The 24,306-nt window shown below is 37.2% G+C and overlaps 1 long non-coding RNA gene across 3 annotated transcripts in view; it reads left to right on the top strand.

The window, feature by feature from the left end:
• The window catches only part of LOC139128415 (uncharacterized), a 93,365-nt gene that overhangs the window by 20,114 nt on the left and 48,945 nt on the right, over nt 1–24,306 (top strand). The window contains exon 1 of one of the 3 annotated variants that reach the window (XR_011551292.1): nt 3,230–3,329. The exons of 1 other annotated variant lie outside the window; for it this stretch is intronic. This is a non-coding gene — a long non-coding RNA (uncharacterized lncRNA). Of the gene's footprint in view, nt 1–3,229; nt 3,330–3,713; nt 3,775–24,306 lie in introns of those variants that run through there. One more of the 3 variants, XR_011551294.1, reaches the window with a different exon arrangement.

The following is a 24,306-nucleotide window of genomic DNA, read 5'->3' as shown; positions in this document are numbered from 1 at the left end:
TAAAAAATCAATTTTGTGCAAATTTACAATTTTATGCCTTGAAGACATTTTGTAACCCAACTCCATGTATGTACACACAATACACACTAGTATTTATATTTTCAGTTGATTAACTGCTTTGAAATGTTTTAAATAGTTATTAATTATTAATAATGTAGTAAACACCGTCACGGATGCTACACCGTCACGGATGCTACATTTGCATATTTTAGGAATATTAATAGTGAATGCAAGGGACAGTAATTATATAATTTGTTTATTTAAGGTAGGCACCTATTGACACTTAGGCCTGTGACATCAGATCTTTTATAACTCCTGTTGTCCTTAAGATATGAGTGTGTCACGGACGCTACAAGAAATTCAGACCACAACGATCTCCATTTTCATTTATTCACAAAACAATACAATATGCAATTTTATTTAATTTGGTGTATAAAATGCTTGCCATGGATGTTGAGGTTGGAATTAAATTCAATATTACCACAGTTTCTGTTCCGATGCACGTAATCACATGAAATAACTTGTGAAAGAAAGGTTAGGTATTCTGCAATAACATATGTAAGCTAAAAATTCCACAATTTTAACACTGTGTTCCAAAAAACATTTTGAAATTAAGTACATTTTGAAGTGAAACAGCATAACGCTACTTTTTACAGTTTTTAAAGGCACTTTTGTGGATGTACAACCAAACCTGCACAATATATGCAATATTTCTTTATGTGACCAAGTTAGTTACAACTATTACTATTTATTAGAAACAAATAAGCAATATAATATCAGTCTGAATAGCAGATATATGTCCATAACAAATGAAAATCATCTAGCGCACATTGATTGTGACTGACCCGCTGGTGTTTGATTATTGGCAGCAATGACACAACGAGGAACTAACGTGAACACATGAACTTTATTTGTAAGCTGCCATGCCATGCTTGCCAACACCAGAACAAGGCTTACAGGCAAAACCTTTACCATAGAGGACGACACCACTACACATGGCAAATGTATATATACATATATAACAGGAGTTGGACATATACCCTGGTACACTATAGATTTGTAGGCTATTTTTTCTGGCCAAAAGGAAATAAGTTGCTTTGTATCTTTTTTTTTGATTTCTAATTATTTTTTCAACAGATAGTAATGTTCTTGAATAAAAAATAATCCCAATGTGAGAGCATATCATTTATTAGACCCAACGGACACCGTCCGGGGGGACTTATAGGTTTGGTCATGTCCGTGCGTCCGTCCGTCCGTTCACGCAGATATCTCAGAGACGCCTGGAGCGATTTTGTTCAAACTTGGTACAAGGATAGTACCCTACCTCATACAGATGCACGTCGATTTGTTTCACAATGCGATCAAATTTGGCCGTGTTAGAGGACTTTTTAGTTTTCACCTCCATAGAATCCCATGTATAAGACAGTCTAGTCCATAGACTCCCATGTATAAGGCAATCCATAGACTCCCATGTATAAGGAAGTCCATAGACTCCCATGTATAAGGCAGTCCATAGTCTCCATGTATAAGGCCAAGAAAAATAAAAATTTAGTTTCTCATCGTGTTCATATTGCAAAAAGGATGCAGTGACACAGTTTTTAGTCCCACAGATAAAGTCCAGGGGGCTCATAGATTGGGTCATGTCAGTCCGTGAGTCCATCCATGTGAGTCCATCCATTCACGCAGATATCTCAGACACTTTGACAAAATGTCACGTGACCTTGGTGACCTTTGACCTCAGATATACATATTTGTCCATAACTCAGTAACCACAAGTGCTACACCCTTCATATTTGGTATGATGGGACACCTTATGACGCCACATATTGTTCCTCATTAATTATATGCATATCTAATTTTGAGCGAGCCAATAGAGCCAGAGGTCTGATTTTTGGTATGTAGGGATAACTTAGCAATACAATTTTTTTGACAAAATGTCACGTGACCTCAATGACCTTTGACCTCAAATATACATATTTGTGCATAACTCAGTAACCACAAGTGCTACACCCTTCAGAATGGTATGATGGGACACCTTATGACGCCACATATTGTACCTCATTAATTATGCACATATCTAATTTTGAGCGAGCCAATAGAGCTAGAGGTCTGATTTTTGGTATGTAGGGATAACTTAGCAATACAATTTTTTTGACAAATGTCACCTGACCTCAGTGACCTTTGACCTCAAATATACATATTTGTGCATAACTCAGGAACCACAAGTGCTACACCCTTCATATTTCGTATGATGGGACACCTTATGACGCCACATATTGTACCTCATTAATTATGTGCATATCTAATTTTGAGCAAGCCAATAGAGGTAAATGTATGATTTTTAGTATATAGGGACAGGCTATATAATAGAAATTTTTTGACAAAATGTCATGTGACCTCGATAACCTTTTACCTAAAATACACGATTATGTCAATAAATAAGTAACCATAAGTGCTATGTCCTTTATATTTAGTAGGATGGGAGACCTTATGACAACACATGCTTTACCTTGTTAATTATGCCCATATATAATTGTGCGCAAGCCAATAGAGCTAGAGGTCTGAATTTTGGCATATATGGATTAATTAGCAATACAATGTTTTTTTTTCAAAATGTCATGTGACCTTGATGACCTTTGACCTTGAATATGCATATATATGCATAACTCAGTGACCACAAGTTCTTTACGCTTCAATTTTTTATAGGATAATAGACCTTAAGATGTCACATCTTGTACCTCATTTATTATGCACATATGTATTTCTTGGCTGGCCAATACAGCTAGAGGTCTGATCTTTTTTCCCGATTTAGAACCATAACTTAGACATGCCTCTTGTTTCAAATTGGGAACAATGACATAGACCTATGTGTCCATAGATCTGAACATATACACTCCAGTGATACTTTTTAATGACCACATTTTCCTGCCCCATCAAGACTAATACTCCTATTACAAGTGGGGACTATGTCATTGTCAATGACTTGTAGCATAAGGGGATTGTGCCTACTCAAGTAACATGACATTTTATAAAGAGTTCAAAAAGACTAGTTCTTATATAGTCATGCTATATATATTCATTTGTGAGAATTTTTGTCCTTCAGATCTACTAATAATGCTAGTAATCTTTTCAAAGGATATATATTATTTGTATTATTGATGGGTTCTGAATCTATTTTCATAATTGTATACAAATACCTGTACTTCATTGTTTTTGTATTTCGCTTTTCAGGATGGTTTTACTCCACTGCACTGGGCTGCCCAAAAAGGCCATAAAGATGTTGCAGAGATTCTCATTGTGCTAAGGCAAACATAGAAGCTCTCACAAAGGTATACACTCCAGTGATACTTTTTAATGACCACATTTTCCTGCCCCATCAAGACTAATACTCCTATTACAAGTGGGGACTATGTCATTGTCAATGACTTGTTGCATAAGGGGATTGTGCCTACTCAAGTAACATGACATTTTATAAAGAGTTCAAAAAAGACTAGTTCTTATACAGTCATGCTATGTAATTTCATTTGTGAGAATTTTTGTCCCTCAGATCTACGAATAATGCCAGTAATCTTTTCAAAGGATATATATTATTTGTATTATCGATGGGTTCTGAATCTATTTTCATAATTGTATACAAATATGTGTTCTTCATTGTTTTCATATTTCACTCTTCAGGATGGTTTTACTCCACTGCACTATGCTGCCGCAAATGGCCATAAAGATGTTGCAGAGATTCTCATTGGTGCTAAGGCGAACATAGAAGCTCTCACAAAGGTAAGTGTAACTATCTCCTTAAGCAGAAAGACATAAGTGTGTACTTCAGTTGCTTGCCGATTTGTTTACAGGCTGACCTTAGGATGTATTCTATTCAAATACGCTGTAAACAATTGGGATAACTTTACATAGGGTCTCAAATAGAGTATGGTTTACAATATCCAAATAATTAAAGTTGAAGTAACACATGAACAGTTCATGTGTTACTTCAACTTTTCTTATTTACATATAGTAAATCATACCCTATTTGGGACCCTACGTATCAGAACTACCACAAAGTTGTCATTTTTCTATTATTTTTGTTGATAAATTATGGCCTTCTCAGAGTCAAAGAATGTTCAGTAGAGAGACCTGAAAATTTTCATTTATGTCGTCTGTGAAAAGAAATCACTGTATTTTCAGATAAGCTGTAAGATCATATGTAAAGGTTTGTCAAAAAATTGCACATGAAGAAGATCTGTTACATTCAACATAAACGGCATAATATTGCAGTTATTTAGTCTAAATGGAAAATATCTTAAAATATCACTCGTTAAGCATTTGGAATATAAGTTGATGTCTCAATCTGCATCTTAATGCACAAGTTGTTTGTTATCAAACCATCAGTTTAGATCTCTATCACGAGATGGCAGTGTCTTAATGTTCCTGCATGGTCTTGATTCTCATTTTACCATTTTGTCAAGGCATACAACTGTATGTCAGTGTGCTTTGTGATCTTATATAGTCATTTATTGGTACATAATTTGTTTTTGATTTGTCTGTCCAAAGCCATATGTTTTGAAATTCTTACTTGCAGTTGATCTTAACCCTTCTCCTGCTGAACCCGGAATATTCCGGGCGTTGGGGGCGCACTCCTAAACTGAACCCGGAATAATCCGGGTCAGGCCAGGGGCCATGGTACTGTTATCAACATCGACAAATAAAAACGATCTTTATAAAATTTAACCGTGTTGTGTCATGTATTGTAAAGTTGGTGGTGATAGGTCAGTCTGGCGAAAATATGATCACGTGATTCGAATGTTACCCGGATGAAATGTCGCAATGTTTTGATTTGGAAGGTCGAGCTGTCACGGTGGATTTAAAAATGGCGGCAACGGGTCCTGACATAGGCGGATTGCACAATCTTCCGCCAGAAATACGCGAAATTTTCAACGACGAGGATAGTGGAGAAGAATTTTTAGGGTTTTCAGATGTCGATGATGACTCGGACGATGACTTTGACGCCGAAAATGCTCAGGGTTGGCAACGGGTCAACGCAGACCATCAACGTCGGCTACCACCTCCCTTTACTGGCGACCCAGGTTTTCAGGTTGACGTTCCAGCGGACCCAAGTTTTTTAGATTTCGTTTTGCTGATGATTCCGGCCGACTCCTTTGATGTGATGTCCCTTCAAACCAACAAATATGCAAGGGATTATCTATCAGGTACGCAGTTACTGCCACATTCTCGCTTTCGCCATTGGACTGATACGACCCCCAATGAAATGAAACTCTTCGTCGGTGTGGTATTGGCTATGGGACTGGTAACCCACGAAGACATCAGCGACTACTGGTCAACCGATCCCGTCCTTGCGACTCCATTTTTTCCATCGATCATGTCGCGAGATCGATTTCTCAACATCTTGTCGTTTTTCCATCTCGCAAATAACGACAATTATATCCCAAGAGGACGGGACGGCTACGATCCACTATTCAAACTTGGAGCAGTATACCGGAACATCGTGCGCAACTTCCGGGATGTCTGGCAGCCGAACAAAAACATCTGTGTCGACGAGGGAATGGTGCCGTTCCGTGGTAACATCCACTTCAAGGTATACAACCCTGATAAGCCAGACAAGTATGGCATCAAAGCCTATGAAATGTGCGACTCGTCGAATGGATACTGCTGCAAGTTTGAACTGTACACCGGTAGAAGTGATGAGACGACCAGTGGCAAGGGCAAGACTTACGATCTGGTAATGGGCTTGATGGATGGTTACCTGAGAAAGGGGCATGTTCTCTATGTTGACAACTACTATACATCACCCATTTTATTTTATGACCTATACAAAGAAGACACGTTAGCCTGTGGTACCAGCAGACACAGGAAAGGGATCCCAGCCAGAATAAAAGAGACAAAGCTGAAGGAGAAAGGTGAGAAGCTTGTCATGGTGAAGGGTCCACTAATGGTCATGAAATACAAAGATCGCAAAGATGTGGTGATGCTGTCAACAACCCACTCTGCCAAAAACATCGACACCGGCAAGAGAACAAGAGATGGTAGTTCTGTCAGGCGGCCAGAAATGATCCACATGTACAACCAGAATATGGGTGCAGTTGATAGGAGTGACCAGATGGTAGGCTATTCATCTTTTCGACGGCGAACCATCAAATGGTGGAAGAAAGTTTTCTTCCATGTTCTGAGTCTGGCCATTCTAAATGCATATATTTTGTATAGAGAATGGTCCAGTCAGAATGGAAGGCGACCAGTCCTGCAAAGAATATTTCGCCGAGACGTCGTCAAACAGCTGGTAGCATCTGGTGCCCCTGCAGTAAGCCAAAGAACACCAAGAGGACGTCAGGCTGATTCCACTGAAAATCTTGCTCGTCTTGATGGCCGTCACTTCCTCAAGAAAATCCAGCCACTTGGGGTAAAGCAAAACATCACTCGAGAATGTCAAGTGTGTGGCCCAGCTGACCGACGTCATTGCAGAGTACAGGGAGTGACAAAGAAAAGATATGGTAAAGAGTCATCCTACCAGTGCAAGCAATGCGTAAAGGCGATGTGCATCACTCCGTGCTTCGAGCTCTACCACACAAAGAAGGACTTTGTCCGTGCCTTTGAGAGACAAGCTTCTGGATGCAGTAATTCTTCAGATGAGGAAAATTAATTTTCTCCATAAGATTCCATAAATGACAAGAAAAAGAACTCTGTTCAACAGACCCTCTTTTCATATTTGTCTCAGTAACTTTCTGTTCCCTTTTGCTTTTCAAATAGTATAATCAGTAATAGGTTCTGTGAGGTCAGCTTGAGTTCATTTCTTGAAATGACATCGCGCTCACTTTTTTTTTTGCCCCGTTTTGCTCAGTAAGTGAGGGTCAGCATCAAATTAATTGAAGAGACTCAAAATGGATTGGATGGGTCTGTTGAACAGATTTTTTTTCTTGTCTTACTCTGAAGGGTATTAGTCATCCAAAATAATGAAAGATGCCAAGCACAATATTGTGCTTAGTAGTGTAAATAATTGCACATGAGTTTTTTGGAATATTGTACACCCAAAGTTCTGATGCAAATAATTACAAGTGAGAGTTTTTAGAATGGTGTACAACAAAAGTTCTGATACAAATAATTACACATGTAAGTGCTTAGAATGGATTTACCGAAAGTTCTGATACAAATAATTACACATGTAAGGTTTTAGAATGGATTTACTGAAAGTTCTGATACAAATAATTACACATGTAAAGTTTTAGAATGGTGTTCACCGAAAGTTCTGATACAAATAATTACAAGTGAGTTTTTGGGAATTGTGTGCACCGAAAAGTTCTGATACAAATGACCACGTGTAAGTTTTGTTGAATTTGTGGACCCAGAAAGTTCTCATACAAATAATTGCACGTTAGTTTTTCAAAACTCTTTGTCAATTGAAAGCTATTGGATCAACTATGAAGGTTTCAAAGTTACATAAACATAGTTGCTAAACATTCAATCTGTCCTCCATATGTCAGGAGCCCCATTATTTACCAATAATTCATTTACATTTCTAAGTCTTTTGGTTCTTTATATTTATTTGCATTATTTGAATTTTTTACTGAAATAAGACATTCGGCGTCATCAAGAGATATCATTTGTCCATTTCGAAATGTCATGATTGCCATTCAGGTCAGCTGTGCAACCTTTTGTTGCTAAGTAACCAATCCTTGTGTTATTCTTGCCAGTAGTCCTTTGTATTTGTAGTCATTCCATTTACATTTTTCCAAATTCTTTTTGTGTTTTTCACATTTACATCATTATATAATATATGAGCTTCTTGGAGTAGCACAACCTTCAAGGTCATCAATGGATATCAACCAGTATTTTCAAAATATCACTGTCATTCAGATCAGCTGTGAAGATTACAATCCTTTTGTTGCTAAGCAACTTGTCCATCCCTTTCTCTTGTCACAACTTTCTTTATTCATTTACCATATATTTGCATTTTTAATTGTTGTATCATAAGTTTAAATCTTTACATTGCTTTTGAAATCATTTGTCCATTTCAAAATGTTATAATTGCCATCCAGGTCAGCTGTGCAACCTTTTGTTGCTAAGTAACCAATCCTTGTGTTATTCTTTTGCCAGTAGCCCTTGTATTTGTAGTTATACCATTTACATTTTTCCAAATTCTTTTTGTGTTTTTTACATTTACATCATTATATAATATTTGAGCTTCTTGGAATAGTACAAGGTTCAAGGTCATCAAGAGATATCAACCAGTATTTTCAAAATATCACTGTCATTCAGATCAGCTGTGAAGATTACAATCCTTTTGTTGCTAAGCAACTTGTCCATCCCTTTCTCTTGTCACAACTTTCTTTATTCATTTACCATATATTTGCATTTTTAATTGTTGTATCATAAGTTTAAATTTTTACATTGCTTTTGAAATCATTTGTCCATTTCAAAATGTTATAATTGCCATCCAGGTCAGCTGTGCAACCTTTTGTTGCTAAGTAACCAATCCTTGTGTTATTCTTGCCAGTAGTCCTTTGTATTTGTAGTCATTCCATTTACATCTTTCCAAATTCATTTTGTGTTTTTCACATTTACATCATTATATAATATATGAGCTTCTTGGAGTAGCACAACCTTCAAGGACATCAATGGATATCAACCAGTATTTTCAAAATATCACTGTCATTCAGATCAGCTGTGAAGATTACAATCCTTTTGTTGCTAAGCAACTTGTCCATCCCTTTCTCTTGTCACAACTCTCTTTATTCATTTACCATATATTTACATTTTTAATGATTGTATCATAAGTTTAAATCTCTTCATTGCTTTTGAAATTGAATCTTTTATTTACACAAGCATCAAAGTCATCAAATGATAGTGTGCCAGTGACAGTTTCAGAATGTTGATGAATCAGAGGTGAAGTTTATTGAAAGATATTTTTTTATGAAGTGTTTTCAGTCATTTTATTTGCTTCAGAATTGTATTTTGTAAACCTGTTCCATTTTTCTGTGCAATTTGATTTCCAATTATGAAGCTTTTTCAATAACCTGTGCAATGACGTGTCAATAACCTGTGCCCTCAACTTTGCAGAGTCTCTGAACTTGCACAATTGGAGATGGTTGCTCATTTGCATACATTTGCATAACAAGCATATCATATTTTGTTTTAGTTAAAATTATTTTATACTTTTTACTATCAGTATATTTTCTCATACTCAATACTGATGTATCAGTCTCTCTTGCAAGACTTTAATTTGAGTGTAAATAATTTCCACTGCTGTACAGCTACAAGCTGTGAGAACATTTGTGAGATGTGAAAACCGTTGTATTTATGTCATTCCTGTCAATCACAAGGGGTTGCTAGGCAATGATTGCATGATTCTGTTATTGAAAAGTCAGACCAGAATACTCTGTTTTGTTAGAAATTGCCGGAATTATATTTGGCAGCCAATCTTATGGTGAATAGTTATGCAGTTTGACCTGTTGTATATACCGGTATGTATATGGGACTAAGATGTGAACACGTACACATGTTATTTTTGACCAAAACCGCCCATTCTTTAGAGTTAACTCATTTTTTATTAGAAAATGCAGAATTTACCCCAAAATGCACATCAAAATATATGTGTTAAAGTGAATGTACTTCAAAATTTTAACCCATGGGTTCTAAAATAAGTGAGAGCCCATTGATAATGTGGCTCCAAGTCTTGGAAAATATACATTTTTAGGGACTTTGGGTCAAAATCCTTGGAAATTATGATTAATGTTACAATGTTGAAATAATTTGACATCATATTGACATTGAAAATTTTCTGAGCTTCAATTTGATGTATAATATGATGATATTATTTGAAAGAAATGATGTACATGGATGCCTTAAATGCGATATCTATATGTTGAACATAAAGGTCAATACGTGATATTTTTTGACCAAAACTGGCATTTTTAAAAGCTTACTTTTAGAGGGAAAAATGCAGAATTTACCCCAAAATTCACATCTAATGTGTTCATGTGATTGGACTTCCAAATTTTAGCATGTGAGTACCCTTGCAAGTGAGTGTCCATTGATTCTGTAACTGCCAATTGTAAAATTATACAATTTTTCGGGACTTTGGGTCAAAATCCTTGGAAATTATGATTAATGTTACAATGTTGAAATAATTTGACATCATATTGAAATAGAAAATTTTCTGAGCTTCGATTTGATGTATAATATGATGACATTATTTGAAAGAACTGATGTACATGGATGCCTTAAATGCGATATCTATATGTTGAACATAAAGGTCAATACGTGATATTTTTTGACCAAAACTGGCATTTTTAAAAGCTTACTTTTAGAGGGAAAAATGCAGAATTTACCCCAAAATTCACATCTAATGTGTTCATTTGATTGGACTTCCAAATTTTAGCATGTGAGTACCCTTGCAAGTGAGTGTCCATTGATTATGTAACTGCCAGTTGTAAAATTATACAATTTTTCGGGACTTTGGGTCAAAATCCTTGAAAATTATGATTAATGTTACAATGTTGAAATAATTTGACATCATATTGAAATAAGAAATTTCCTGAGCTTCGATTTGATGTATAATATGATGACATTATTTGAAAGAAGTGATGTACATGAATCTTTTAAATTCAATATTTATATGTAGAACATAAAGGTCAATACGTGATATTTTTTGACCAAAACTGGCATTTTAAAAGCTTACTTTTAGAGGGAAAAATGCAGAATTTACCCCAAAATTCACATCTAATGTGTTCATGTGATTGGACTTCCAAATTTTTCCATGTAAGTGCCCTAGTGAGTGAGTGCCCATTGATTATGTAACTGCCAGTTGTAAAATTATACAATTTTTCGGGACTTTGGGTCAAAATCCTTGAAATTTATGATTAATGTTACATTGTTGGAATAAAATGACATCATAGTGGAATTGAAAATTTTCTGAGCTTCAATTTGATGTATAATATGATGACATTATTTGAAAGAAATGATGTACATGGATGCCTTCAATTCTGTACACCTGTACCACATTAAATTTACCAGGCTATTCAGTGTATAACATGTATTCCCATGGGGAAGTTCAGCAGGAGAAGGGTTAAGAAGGTAAAATATTGTACAGTTGGCTGCTATGCATTTATTATGATAAAATGATAGATTCATATATTCTTGTAGATCTTAACTTGATCTGTGATGAACTTTTAACATTATATTTACCACTGTTCATTAATACACTTAGCATATTTACACCAACACAGCATATTGAGAGCTTCTAAAATTATAATATCAGTACTTTATGGTAACCTGAAGTACATCAGTACATTATGGGAACCTAATGGAAGGTTTCAATTATTAGCCAGTGACACCTGAACAGATTTTCCACACAAATGATGACACATAGTAGGAGTGTAGTACATGAAACTATGTTTTTGACAAAATGACAACAATATTATCAAAATAATGCTAGCCTATCTATTAATTATTATATTATTATTTTTAAAAGTATCTTTAGGGAACTAAAAGTTTCAAGTTATTCTCAGACTGAAAAAATGAAGCACAATTCAACAACATAGATAAATGCTAGCATTGTTTAAGCAATAATGCACCCCCTCCCGGCCCATAATGGACGAAAGCAACTTTGCACGACATAATGTACGAGGCGACACGGTGAAATGCCAGAGATGGAGAAAACGGAATGTTCATGCATCGACATCAGCATGATCAGCGAGCTGCATGCCATGGTATCAGCTGATCAATACGATCAGTATTATGTCGCTAGTAGTACAGCATTCATTGCAAACGATCTCAACAGAGTTCAACATTGTTATTCAAATGTTTACATTTCAATAATAATTGTGTCTATACATTTAATTTTCGATGGCTTCTTGAGAAGAGCTATTTTATTTCGGCGAACGACAGAACTTGACGTAAACGGGTGCTTGAAAGGTACAGTTGACAAACATACTGGAGGGTTTCGGTACCGTCGCGATATCGAGAACAAGGCAAGGTAAAATCACAGACATGGAGAAAAAACGATGAATGAAAGTTGCCTCCGATTACAGTCAATGTATCAGAATTAGGTGGCCGAGATGTTAGATCAACGGAGAGTCCACGGTCGTCATGATTGTTGGTAGTAGCTGACCTTTGACCGAGACTTTGAATGGCTCCGTAGTATGTCCGTAGACACTTCCGGATTTTTACATCCATGATGACAGCAAGCTGCCGTTGTTGGCTCGTTTACGGCTGGTTCGAGTAGCCTTTCACGCTTGCATCGTTTACATGGCCACTGACATGCATAATATGCCATGTGTCAAACCCAGTATCGTCTAGGAGTTTGCAATTACGTAATGAGTTCTGTTTCACCTATACGGCAACGAAGCGAAGCGAACCATGTTGTAAACAAACGTAGTAATACAACCAGCGTATGCTGAGCGCCAGCCAGACAGACGACAAATGCGTGCGCGAGGACTCAAATAATGTGATAAATCGTACAGTAAGACATTATTATCAATATTGTGCACGATTATCAAGATTTATAGTTTTGTGTATTACATGGTTTATCCGATATTTTCCCTCCTTTTAAATGAGCAGTCCTTTTTTCGTTTTCCCAAAAAAAATTTGCTCGCTGTGGGCCCGCAATGCTGAATAATGGAATACATTATCAGTAATAATGTCTGGATATGACGTCACAAAATTCACTGGTATTGACAAAGCTATAATATAATATGAGATCTTGCTAATTCAATGAGCCAACAATAACTATACAACAAATATGGCTGCATCCCAGCAACATTATTGTCTTTTGTGTAGTTTACAGAAATGATTATCTTTGAAAAGAACCCTTTCAGTTTTTCTGTCTCTTATTTTTTGTACATTATACCAACTAAATTAGGTTGTCGAGAAATATGCCATAGAGTTTGAAATGTGCAAATTGTGAATTTCTGGTACTCCACATGTAAACATTGAAAGGAAAGGTTAGTGAATTAATGACAATATTTTAGCTAACCAATATTACATTGGGTGCAAAATAGATTTCAAAGTTCTTGTAAATTATAAAAGATAACTTCTAGCATGTTTGACGTAAGGTTTTTTATCACATGAACTTGCCCAATCTCCACCTGTGTGACGTAGAATAGGACGGATAAGAAATCCGAATTACCCCTGTTGTACGTCATCAACCGGAACTTTTTTCGTGCATAGTACCGTTCATACATGCAGGCGTCGCGACACAGAGATTTGTTGTGATCCAGCCGTGCAAGTTCGCACGTTATTTTTACAAAAAGGTGACCAGATAAATCCAGACATGGAAACAGAGAAGTCAGGGGTTTCATTAAGAGCCGGCAGCCGAAAAATTGACCGGTTACTCTCACGATTTCGCCAGCTACTTTTTTTGGAAATTGAACTCTTTCATAGCTAAAATAATTTTTACCTTCTGAAATGATACGGACAAGTTTCACAAGCTGTGTAATCAAACTTTTCAAGGGCTTTTATGTGAAACAAAATTTAGGAGACGAGCGACTGCTACGATCGCCTTGTACTACGATGCAACACGGTCTTGCGTATACTGCCTCAATAAAAATCGGAATTGCAATTGACGATTCTATTGGCTACCTGAATTGCTGATTCCTATTTTGTGACCTTTATATATGATAATGCAAACGTGCATACTACACATGTCAGCCGTCGTTAGCTCAACTCAGAATGGTCGATGAACAAATGGATGACGGAAGCGATCGCAAGGTAAAGCTTCGCTGTACGATCCTCGGTTTTGAAGTGGACCAAGAAACGAAAGAAGGATAATTTACCTGGATTTAAACTGTTTTCGAAGGCGATGACCTGATTTTTTTTCTCACGAAAAACTTTCCGATTACAGTTGGAATTTTAGTAAGCTGATGTGCGTTGCACTGTGGTAGGCGTAATTGTTAAGGTATATAACCAGCTGGACGTATGATATGTACTGCTCTTCGGTCTATCAGCGCCAATAAGAACGTCGCCCAGAGTGCATGCATTACATACGATCAGACCTCTAAATTCACTTCAAAAGCGATCACCAGGTTAAATCCAAATGTGCACTTCTGAACGTACAAATTTTCATATCCTACATCAAGGTTCTTACTTTGCATACCCATATAGTCAAATAACCTTGAGGATCTTTGATTCTATTTGAGCAGTATGGTAATGATTATAATTTTTTATCATTATTCGTTATATAAATTATCCTTTTACCTCCCCAGAGGTATAAAAGTTCTTCATCTACAGATTTCCAGACCAAACATCAGGGCTCTTAATTTGAAGCGTAACATTATGCATTAATGAAAAGTTTCTAATTTACTGTGCTTAAAATTTAAGTGTTTCATCCAGGATGGCATCAACAAGGGGGATTTTTCCCCTTTACCAGAAAATTTCGGGGGCATTTCACCAGTTCATGTGTTCTACTTGTACCTCTAAGGTGCGACTGGCACCATTTCATGGAAGGGGAAGTGGTCCCCTTCACAAATTAATTGGGGGTGCCAACATTTCAACAGAGGGGGAATCCCCTATCTCCCTGTCTAGATGTAACACTGCACATATCAAATTTATATCATTAATAATAGTGAATTATTATAGTTTACCTCCTAAAAGCATAGACGCTCTAAAGACTTCAGTTTTCTTTGTTCAAATTATCGTCAACATTACCACATTTTGTCATTTTAAATTATGAATTATCATATTTAGGCCTAATCTCCCAGGAAAATGGCTTTTATGATATGAACACAAATTGCCCTGGAACACTGCTGACAATTCTCCTGAAAATACTAGAAATTCAAGTGACTGTAAGCTGTAAAAAGTAAATTTTAGCTCATTTTTCCGGGAGAGGGTGTTCCCCTCCCGGACCCCCCCCCCCCCCCCCGCCACGACCACCGCTTTGTGGTCATAGCAGCTGGAAGCCGCCTACTTTTCCATTCTAGCCCCTTACTTCAAAACTTAATGAAACCTCTGATAGAAGGCATATTTGTCCAACGAAATTTCAAGTCGCTAAAACTATAGCTTTTCCCGAGAATCGAATGGAGATATCGACGATCGTTTTATTTTAATGGCTCAGTAACGTCGCGGCTCCAGTCAAGTCGTGTAGACTCAAGTGGACATTGTACCTGCCGATCCCGGTTGACGATAAATCGAAACCTTACACCTCAACGTAAGTTAAACTGAATAAATGAGTACAGTATAATCTTCGGGAAAGCGACATAGGAGGCACAAGCATAAAGTCATTTGACTAACAACGATCAATTTCCTTAATCGCACAAAAACTCCGTAAATTCTCGCTCGGAATCAAACTTGCAGCGCGGCATAAGGCTGTAGCGAAGACAAGCTGTCGAGCTGTGTGCAGCGCTGTGGAATCCCATGTACTTCGAAAGTTGACTCAGACAACACTCAAAACAGAGTTTCCGTCAAGTAACAAAATTAGGATGTATCCACGGGCGAGATATGTGTCATTGCAAACATCAAAGTCCGTAAGACGAAAACATTGAGGACCGAGATCGGGATTGACGAGTTGACACCAGCAGAGACCGGTGACGGCAACGTTGTGGGCATAAACATGCAATGAGTGTGTCATCGAACGGAATCTTTCGCGCTCGCAAAGGTCGTAAACTTGTGTGATATTTTTAAAGCCACGGCATTTCTGAGAATGAGAATTACTGTTTCGATCGTGTCGTTGCATTTACTTCTTCATAAATCTATTTGTAAATATTCTAAGTAACTCTGAATACTATGGCTATCCGTGCTAGCACGGTGAAAGCTATGTCCGCCGATGGCCAACTTGCCTTGGCATCGGTACAGCGCGAGACAATGATTGACACGTTCACGTGACCGAATCCGTATGTCTGATTGGTGGAGATGTAGCAAATTTCAGCTTGATGGGATTTATGAATGAAAGTATCACCTGGATGACGGGCCGCTTTATCTTTAAATGAAAGTAATCCGCGTAAGTAAAACACAAATCTCGACAAAATTCATACAATTTGTTACAATAATTTGATCCATCTACGTCAAAATAAAAATAAAAAGACTGTTCATGTGATAAATATATAATCCCATGGTATTTTTCTCTTGTTGACTTGTGTTTTTCGCGGAGCCGCACAACTTCTCGCCTTCGGCTCGAAGTTGTACGGCTCCGCGAAAAACACTCGTATACGATGACATCAAACAGAGAAAAATACCAAGGGATTATATATATGCATTATAGATTGATACAAAACAGACCATACTATATATCTCAGTGTGTATTAAAGTAATACATGTATATGAACGTACCAACGAAGGTCGTGCATACCGGAAAAGTCACGCGTATGCGTTCGCTGTAAGTAGTTTTGTTACAGTGAAATATAATTCATATTTTAACATGTTGAAATACGGGTTCATATTAGTACCGTCTAAACAATAGGAGAATGGCAATACAGGCATAGCAAGTATGATAAAATCTTATAACATATGTTGAAAGTCATTAAGCATTTTTACTTCAGGCAATTCCTAATTGGGATCGCTAGAGGGCGTTGACTATGACGCATATCAATCACTTTGTCACCAGACTTTTCAACAAATTTTACACGTTAGAAGTACCGTAAAGGGATACTGCACCCTCTGGTTGTAAGATTTTACAAATGGTATCTCTACGGAAGTTAGGCTGGTATGCAGTTGTTATGCAGCATGTTGTAATAGCCCTGCAGGACAGCAATATAACTGTAAAGTAATCGCGATCATGCAGCATGGCTGTTGTGACTGGCGTGCACCTCGAATGCTGCAGCACTACAGCAATGTTGGGCATGCCTGTAGCCGGAATGCAGCAGCACTTTTACAACCATGCCAGCACAGGAGTGTATACATGCTGCATCACTGTTATAGCCATGCCAATGTAGGAATGTATCCGGAATGCTGCATCACTGTTACAGCAATGTCAATACAGCAATTTAGCAAATTGGCATTTGATGGCTGTTCTTTTTTTTCTGTTGACGAGAATAGTAAACAACTAACATATACAGACAGAACATATTGCAGCATTATGTCTGACTGTACTTTGTTTTTTGGAGAATTATCAGATACTTCAGCAAAAATCTCCGAAACTAAAATCTACACAAGTTGCTTTTCTTGGAAATTTCTTGATTTACATCGAGCCACAAATGTAGTTACATGTCCTGTTTGACCTTCTCATAGCAATAGCAGATCTGCTGCATAACTTTGTGTTAAAACTCATCCAATGAAAATTCTATTAAATCTACAAAAGGCTAATAGTTTTCTATGTAAAAAATTCTCAATCCCCTGAACTTTGATTATTCAACATGTTGTATATATTCACAGCAGTGGACAAATGAAACTAATTTAGTATTTGATCTAATTGAACTACTGTACGATTTGTTAAGTTGAAAATTTCACAGTTAAACTTGTCATATCTGGCTGACTGACAATGTGATAAGTGCCTCAAAATACAAAGATCAAGCTTCCTATGACCATCACCAATCTGCACAAAAGTGGTCAGTTGTCCATATGACTAGAACACAAAAACAGGAAAAAAACACATCTCAGTAAGTTACTCTCAACTTAAATACACTGCTTAAATCAAGTACTTATGGTAAACAGTCTTGCCCAATGTGAAACGTCATGAGGGCCACAAAGACTTCATTATTAAAGGGCAGCTTAGTTGCTATAACCTTTGATGATTATTTCCAGGGCTTTTGTTTCATGTATCTACTTCAGATTCAGGTTCAACTCCCAAAATAATGTTGAATTGAGCAGTCTTGTGAATATAGAATGCAATCCCAGGTATTTTGTTATTGCTGACTTCTGGATATTAGTCAAGACTATAATTTATTTGTCACTGCATCTGAGATACCAATTTTTTGGTGGTTTATGGTGAAAGGGTGGATCTACATAATTTTTAAAACAGTGAGGGTCTTATACTTTAGCAGGGGCTTTTGATCGGATGAATACAGTACATAATTTGTACATAAAATAAAACATAATGTAAAAACGATAAAGCTGCAGTCCTGAATCAATTCATAAAAATCCACCATTAAAAAATATAATCACATGCTTTGAATTTGGATGGATTCATGCTGCAAAATAGTGAGTACTGCTCATTTTGAAGTGTAACCATTGTCAACAAATTAAGAGCTGAATGTAATGTGATTCCTGTATCAAAGAAATCATAGTAACAACAGTCATACAAATGATGATTTTTGACTGAAATTCCATTTGCATGTAAAACTGAGGCATGAGCAAACACATTGATAATCCGATTTTCAGCTTGTACTATTTTGCATTGTACGATTACCTCTTCAGGCTTGACAACAATATTATGTTTAGCCAAGATTCTGAAACATAATGGATGTAAGTGACAAAACCACGAATACACCAAGTTAACATACTGCTATAAACTATTCTTGTCATTGTTGGTCTTACAAAATGTAATTTTTTGTGTAAAATACAATCTTTTTGATAACAATCAAACAAGCCACATTCTTCCCAACACTAGTGATGCTATTCCTTAATTTACCCATCCCCTCCCACGATGTGCCAATAATCCTAAGTGGTGATTGTACAATTTTTGAACATCAATTTTTGACAATTATTGCATCAGTTCATATAATAGTATTTCGCTAATTGTTTTTTCACGTCTTTTTGCCGATGTTTTACCACCCCAAGAGACTTTGCAGCATTTGTGAAGTACCTGTCAATGAACATTAGAGCCCCACTGGTCAAGTTTGTACCGTAAATGTGAGTGATCCATTCTACTTCTGGTCATCGCCCTCTAAGATGCCAGACAGCCATTCACCTCTACTTAGTGAAGCCAGAGAGGACCAAGCGTTGAAAAAAAAAGACCAATGTCAAGGCAGCCAGTTCCAAATGTGCGATGATCCATCTTTTGTAGCTCTACCTTTCACAAAAGAAATAATGCAGTCGTGGTCTTCTGATAGTACTCCCTCACTCAGTAGTGACAACAGGTCCCTGCTGTTGGACTCCATCAAGAAAGAAAAACGATCAATTGGTTTTGGAACTTTAACTTAAGGAAGCCACGGAATTCCTAACTAAAGCATAAGCTAAAAGACCAGAAAACCGCACATATGACTCCTCAGACCTCAAACAGTCCAGTGAAAAAGAGCCAAAAGGTGATGGCTGCTGTAAAGAAGGTAAAGTAAAAACTTGGTGTTGTTTCATCAACATCCAGCTCTTCCACAACCGACTCTGAGTCAAGTGAATTGGAGACAACCACCGGAGATACAAAGCAAAGAGGTATAGGCACTTAGATTACAAGGCATTCTTTTCGTAGTAAAGATTAACAAGAAAAAGCTAAAATTGAGTACTTTGAAGAAGGCAGCTGATCAAGTGTTGTATATGGTGCCATGGCCCGGCGAGTTCACTTCCAAGGCCAGTGCTGGGAGTCTAGCTGATCTCACAATTTCTCAAACTATCACTTCCTGCCCTTATGCGAGGTGAATTATCCATCATTTTCCATGAAGAGCCAGAGAGTCAGAGACAGTACAGAGCAGAGCACCTAATAGACCTTCTCCATCTCACAGAAATTTACTCTTGGCCCGAAGTGAGACAATTTCACCGCACAGTCCTGCAAGCCATAGAAAGGGGGTAAGTTAAATAGATCGCTGACTATTCTCGGCTCAAGGCAAGATGTCTGCAAACCAATAAGGCAAAGCCAACACTAACAATAAGGGCAAGGTCAGGTACTGCACAGAATACCAAGTAGGTAAAATGCAAACATATTAAGGACAGGGTTTTACATGACGCGCATTTCTGCGTCCTTTACGCATAAAACCGGACGCAGGACCCCTCAAAAACTAAACCAGGCGTCCCTTGGGACGCAGCAATATCTGTTGCTGGTGTACACCTTGCGAAGCTGCTGAACACGTAAAACACATCCCAGTAAACCTTACCGACCCCGTACTTTAACCCTTAAAGTGCCGCGTCGGTTTATAAACCGACACGGCATTCTCGCTCTCAGCGCCACGTCGGTATATAAACCGACAGTGATTGCATTCTATGCTTATGCCTAACTTAGCTATGCATTGCCGAACTCAGCCAGAAGGAGGGTATTCCTGACCCTTTGAACCCAGTTTAGTACCATATAAGGACTAAAATAATGACATCATGCAGCCTAACAATCGAAAATTCCAGTAATTTATGCGAACTTTCTTCAAAAGAGGTCAGCGGTTTTCATGAATATTTAATCAGGTCTGCAGTTTCACCCGTACGCGGATACGGCCACAGTGCATTGAACGAAACACGTACGTACGTTTTGAAAGCTTTACCATGTCGTAGACACGGAAGACAACTATATTATGCCAAGCTACTGCCCTCTGGGTGATAGAAATGATACAATTTACAGTTTTTTTGAGAATATTTTATGGAAAAATGACGCGATTTGGTGACCAAATCGATCGCGATAGTGAACTTCGAACGTATCGGCGGCCAAGATGGCGGCACTGTGTGATGCCTAACTCTCGACATGGAACCCGAGGTTAAGGTTTTCGAAGTCCAAAACATGCAAGATTGAGAAATTTGTAAGGATTCGGTTAAATTGAAGTGTATTTTGTGAATTTTCAAGCGTTTGACTGCCAAAAAGCCCCTTTAAACTGTTGATATTTGACCTCCGGCCGTCCTGAAGCGAGACGGCCATAACAGTCGACCCGGTTTGTAAATGAAATGTAGTTGTTCTGAACTGTTGACATTGCGAGACATTTCCTACGTGTTACGCATTTTTTTAACTGAAATAAACCGGACATGAAACTTTTTTCTCGATACTTAGTGGTTTCTTTCCATTTTGTGGCGGATTTTGTGGCGTGCTTGTCAAAAAATGTGATCAAACTTGGCGAACGGATTGACTAGTATGTATGGTAGTACGAGTCCGTGACTCGATAAGCCACAGATAGTTACACACGCGTACGTGAATTAAACTAATGTAAGTTGGGTCAAACACCAAAATTAATCGATAAAAAGGTTAGTGAAATGTGTTTTTGTCTTCAACTCTTCATTATAGTTATACAGGCGGTTCAAACTATACAGAGTCAGTTGAATATGCCCTATAGTTGTGTGCATGTGTTGCACAATAGTTACCCCTCCATGTACAATATGGAACCTTGTTGTCTCTGTGTATGCAAATTAATACTAATTGAACACAGTGAAGACCATGGCATTGATAAACTATAAAACATTTTTGTGAAATAAATTGGGACCCCCATATTTTGATGTAGGACTCCCATTTTCTAACACCAGGAGTCCCAGGGACTCTCAAAAGTTAAAAGTGATGTAAACCCTGTTAAGGACTATCCTCACCTACAGGGGGAACTTAACATCATATCTGCCATCCATGTCTATCATACAGAAGGTACAAGCCAACCACCCAGCTGATACTTGCCCTCACAAGCCTCAACGGGACTTTCATGCGCATCAGTGGAAAGTTCCAAATGATGAACAGTTCTGATCATTCAGCACTTGATGTTTCTTCACGTTTCCGGTCTCTATAAGAGAAGGACTGTGTTTCCATCCACCGTCTGACGAGGATACTAGTCTTGCAGTGACTTGCCTATACCATTTCAACCGACAACATTGCACGTGCTATTCATGTATTAAGTCTTGCCTCAGAGTTACCCTTTCTGTGCAATAACTGTATTAGCTTTCAGGCTAATGACAATCCGAATAGTTGTATAGGAGCATTCCCCAAGTTGTCTCCTCCAGTTGAGCCTCTGACTGCTAAAAGCTTACTCAGTTTTTGACATGCGATGCCTCTAGTTCCACAGAATCGTCCGTTCTACAGATTCGTCGATTCCTTCAGTCATATTTACCATTGTTCACTGATGAACTTAACATAATATTAACACCAACACGGCATATTATTTAAGTGCTTCTACAATGTTAATATCAGTAGCTGTACTCTCAGTGTAAGAAAAAATTTGCCATGAAAGAAAATTTAAATTATTTCACAATGTGCAGTATTTAAGGTTGATATCTTCAAAAAACATTATTACAAGGAATCCAAATGGAAACTAAATTTTTGCCTGTGAAACCTGAAGATATATTTTCCCAGAAAAATGATGAGAGCAGTACATGAAATATATTTTGAGAAAACGACAATAAACATTATCATATACCCATGACCGTATCCGTTTCTTCTCTCACGCGTCGTGACGTGGAACGTAAAACATCAGTCTGATACGGCATGTTATACGTCATCAATTGTTGTTTATTTCCGATTTTGATGTTATGATGTCCATCTTGCATTTAACGATCAAATCCATCTTTTTCACTTCAATCAAAATTTACCAATATAAAACGAAACATATTACTAGTACATATGAATTTAACGTTCCTTTATTTCAGATCTAAAGAGAGTTACAGGACAGGTTGTTGTAGAAAATTAAAAGTTGATCTTTACAATCTGTTGAATTTCGCACTACTTAGTCGTTCCTGTTCACGTCAGCCATGTTTCAGCAAGAGTTATTAAAGTGAATTCAAACTTACAATATTGTCCGTGTAATAATTATCCACCAGAACACCGGGACGGTGACCAGAATAAGTAAATTGGCTCCATTCCTTTTCTGAACTGCGGTAAATTGCGCTGAAATAATCCTGTTTAGACTGTACCGGTATACACTCGACACGATGCGATCGACGACTTGATCAGCTGTTGTAAACAAACACGTATCAATGTGCTCAGACCAGCGGCAGAATATAAAATCATAGTCCCTTCGAAAGACTGAAAAAACTAATAAAATTTATTTATTTTCAATTACCTTTTACATAAATATACAGTCATGGGCATATGATAAATCGGTTATCCCATGATATCAGCGCTTGGTTGGGATGTATTGCCACTCATGAGAGTGCGCGCCGCATCACACGAGTCGAAGACGAGTGTGATGCGGATCGCACCCTCTTTGCAATACGTCCCAACCAAGCGCTGATATCGTGGGATAACCTCATATTATCAGAATTATGCTAGCCTATTATAGTGACTTATATTATACATTGTGAACAGTAGCTCTATGGAACTAAAAATTTCAAAGTAATCTGGCAATTTTTTCCGTTGGAAACAATGTTTATTACAAAAAACCATGACAAAGTCATCAACATAACAAAATTTGCTAGCATTGCTGTGATACCTTGCAACCTCAATGAACCAACAATATCTACACAACAAAAATGGCTGCAGTCTGGCAACATCAGGGTCTTTGTGTAGATTACCCAAATGAGTATCTTCAAAAAGAATCCCATCAGTTTTTTCATCTCTTAATTAATGTACATTTTACAACTTAGTCTGACGTTTTCAAAAAGTATGCCATTGCTTGAAGTGTGCAAATTGTGAATTTCTGGTGCTTCTCGTCTGAACATTGAAAGGAAAAGTGTGCCAGTTAGTAAAGTAATGATTATCTTTTAATTGACCAATACTACACACAGTAAACAATAGATTTCAACGTTCTTGTAAACCATACAATACAACTTTTAGCATGTTTAAAGTTGAGTTTTGTAATAGGGGTTCATACAAAACAGGCCATACTGTATCTTACTATGAATTAAAAGTAAATATAGTCACAGCTGTGTGTACATCTCAGGTTATGATGTTGAAATATTCATATAAAGAGTTCTCAAAATAATAAGTTGTATTTTGTAAGAGTTTCTCAAAATACAATATTGCCTGTCCATGATTGGGTGATTTTCATATAACTTCTATATAATCATTCAAAGAACCTAAATTCAAAGAACTTAATCAATTGCAAAGCGATTGGCAAAGACTTTCTGAGGAATAGAATTTGAACAAAAAGGACAATTGCATCCTCAGGATCATAGTTCAACTCTTTTGCCTAATGTTAACTCACTATTATGTGAACATTCTTTGGGACTTTATTACAATATTTCTTTGGAAGTTTATGTGAATGGTTTTATGAATAATTGTGTACATGGTTCAGTACAGTAGCATCTCAGGCACCACAGATTCCTAAAATTTATCATATACAAAGGAAACATTGTTAGCAAGTCTTGATATTGATATCTGGTAACATAGTGAACGATAATATCTACCCACATAATTTTATGACTCATTGAGCCCCGTTTGCATTAATACAATGTACTGACAATTCTAACACATTTATCCTACGTGTAACTGCAATCTCACCTGACCTGTTGCAATAGTTGTCGTCTTTGGCCCATTATATGCTGTTCAATCAGTAATTCATGGTGCTTGGTAAGGCTTGTAAATTTAAACACTGCATTTAAGCAGATATGCAAATATATAGTTGTGTATCTTCTAACTAGAAGAGCTAGTTATAGAACATTGCAAAAGACACAACAGCAACA

Source organism: Ptychodera flava, unplaced genomic scaffold (genome assembly GCF_041260155.1).
Source record: "Ptychodera flava strain L36383 unplaced genomic scaffold, AS_Pfla_20210202 Scaffold_52__1_contigs__length_894533_pilon, whole genome shotgun sequence".
NCBI classification, from domain to species: Eukaryota; Metazoa; Hemichordata; class Enteropneusta; family Ptychoderidae; genus Ptychodera; species Ptychodera flava.
The sequence above is the reverse complement of the archived record's forward strand: the minus strand, read 5'-3'. Positions and strand labels throughout refer to the sequence as shown.